Source organism: Hemiscyllium ocellatum, unplaced genomic scaffold (assembly GCF_020745735.1).
Source record: "Hemiscyllium ocellatum isolate sHemOce1 unplaced genomic scaffold, sHemOce1.pat.X.cur. scaffold_814_pat_ctg1, whole genome shotgun sequence".
Taxonomy (NCBI): domain Eukaryota; kingdom Metazoa; phylum Chordata; class Chondrichthyes; order Orectolobiformes; family Hemiscylliidae; genus Hemiscyllium; species Hemiscyllium ocellatum.
In genome coordinates, this window is record NW_026869250.1 from 173,833 (window position 1) to 176,760 (window position 2,928).

Below are 2,928 nucleotides of genomic sequence, written 5' to 3' on the forward strand. Positions count from 1 at the left end.
GAGCTTTTAACAGTTGATTGTGGAGATTATTTGCAGGTAAATGGACTTCAGGCAGGTGGGAATCTTTCAAAAGAAAGATAAAATGAGAGTTCAGGGTGAGGATATTTCTGTTAGTGTGAAGGACAATGCTGATTACAAGTAGAAAATTCTGGATAACTGGGATATTGAGATTCTGGTCAAGAAAAAGGCGGTCCATGTCAATATGCCCAATTGGATTCCTCAAAGAACATTGTGGGTGCAGTAATACACTGAAGAGGGAGAGCAGTAAGGCAAACAGGAGACCTGAGAAAACTGACGAAATGCTGAGGAAAATCCAAAGGTATTCCATATGAATACTAACGACAGAAGATTAACTAGGCACAGAATGTGTCCCCTGAAAGATCAATGGAATAATCCATGTTTGGAACCACAGGAGATGTGTGAGATCCTTAACGAAAATTTCATATCAGAACTTAAAGACTGGGGAAGTCAGGGAAATAAAGTCATCAAAAGACTCCGCATATCAGAACAAGAGTTGCTGGAGATTTTAAAATGCATAAAAAATAGACAAATCCCTGGAACTAATCATGTATATCCGAGGACATTGGGGTAAAGTCAGGAAGAAGTGCCCCTTAAAGAGATACTCATGTCAGTGACAGCTACGGGTGATGAGCTGGAAGCCTGCACAAGTAGTGTCTCACAAACTTGACTGAGTTGGTTGAAGAGTTGACTAAGAAGATAGATGATGACAGAACAGGAGACTTTGACTATACTGACCACAGCAAGGCCTTGGACAGGGTTTAGCGTGGAACACTGGTTAGTAAGGTTAGATCACATGGGAGCAGGGAGAGCTATCCAACTGGATATAAAATTGGTTTGACACTGGGAGACAGAGAGTGGTGGAAGAGGGTTGTTCTGCAGACTATGGGCCTATCACGAGCAATGTGCCATAAGGAACAGTACTAGATCCACTGTTATGCATCATTTACAGAAATCATTTCTGTAAGAGCATAGGAGTCACTGCTTGTAAGTTTGTCGATAAAAGTCCGGATATAACACGGGTTATAGCAGGAAATACATTTATCGAGGGGGATCTCGAACAACTGAGCCAGTGGGCCAAGGAATGAACGATGGAGTTGAATTCAGGTGATGGATTTTGTTAAAACAAACTAGGGAGGACGAACACAATTAATGGTCGGGCCTGGGCAGTATTGTCGAACAGAGAGAGAGACCAAGAAGTACAGTTATATTGTTCCTTGGATGTGGCATCACACATGGACAGGGTGGGGAAAGGGCATTTATCAGACTTACTCTCATGGGTCACAGCATTACGACATGAGTTGGTACATTATGATAAGGCTGTATAAGATATTGCTGGGTGCCCAGTTGGAGTACTGCATAGAATTCTGGTCCTCCTGCTTTAGGAAGCATTTCCTGAAACTGTAAATGGAGCAAAGATTGACGAAGATGTTACTGATACTGGAGTGTTTGACAGAAACTGAGAGGCTGGATAAGTTGGATAGCAACATAGGGGGATAAGACAGATTTGGCATTTTAGGTTAAGAAGAATTCAAGGAAATTCTACAGCACACAAGTACAAAAAGCAACTAGAGAGAGAGACTAGGGCCCCACAAAGATCAATAAGGCCATCCATGAGTGGAATAACAGAAGATGGGTGAGACCCGAAATGAACATTTCATGTCAGAAAGTGCGGACAAGTCAGTTGAAGAAACACTGATGGCTTGAAAAGAGTTCTATTTACAGAAGAGGTGGTGCTGGAGGTCTTAGAACACAAAGGTAGAGAAAGCACTAGGTCCTGAACAAGTGTATCCCAGAACATTGTGGCGAAGTAGTGGCAGAGACCTGAGCAGAAATATTTGTATCATTGTCCTTCGATGATAGAAATCGTAGGACGATGATTTAAATCACGAGGGAGACAGGTATGGTGATTAGCCAACGTCTTTACCCCAGGGTAGTGGAGTCCATAACTAGATTGGATCGAAGTGCAGAAGGAGGAGGTGTGAGCAATTCTGCAAAGTCTAAAAATAGATAAGTCCGCAGGGCTGGATGTGATTTATCCTCGGATTCTCTGGGAATCCAGGAAGGAGATTGCCATGCCTTTGGCTTTTAGGTTTATGTCGTCATTGTTTACAAGAGTAGTGCCAGAAGGCTGGAGGAGAGCAAATGTTGTCCCCTTAGAATAGATTAATTACAGTGTAGAAACAGGCCATTCGGCCCAACAAGTCCACACCGACCCTCTGATGAGCAACCCACCTCCTTACATTTATCCCTTCACCTAACACTATGGGCAATTTAGCTAACCTGCACATTTTGGACTGTGGGAGGAAACCCACACAGACAGTTGGCTGAAGCAGGAATTAAAACCAGGTCACCGGCGATGTGAAACAGCAGTGCTAACCATTGCACCAACGTGCCACCCCAAGAGTGTAGACAATCCTGGTAGTTATAGATGTGTGAGCATTAATTTGATTCTGGGTAAAGTGTTGGAAAGGCTTGTAAGGGATAGGATTTATATTCATCTGAGATTAATAAGTTGATTAGGGATAGTCAACACGATTTTGTGAAGGGTAGGTCGTGCCTCACAAACCTTATTGAGGTCTTTAAGAAGGAGAACGAAGACAGAGATGGATGACGGTAAAGCAGTTGATGTGGTGCATAATTATTTCAGTAAGGCGTTTGTTAAGGTTCCCCATGGTAGGCTATTGCCAATAATACGGAGGCATGGGATTGTGGGTGATTAAGCAGTTTGGATCAGAAATTGGCTCACTGAAAGAAGACAGAGGGTAGTGGTTGATGATAAAGATTGATCCTGGAGTACAGTTGCTAGTGGGAACTGCCAGGATGTGTTTTGGGTCCACTGTTGCTGTCATTTATATAAATGACTTGAATGAAGGCATTGAAGGATGGGTTAGTAAATTTGCAGAAGAC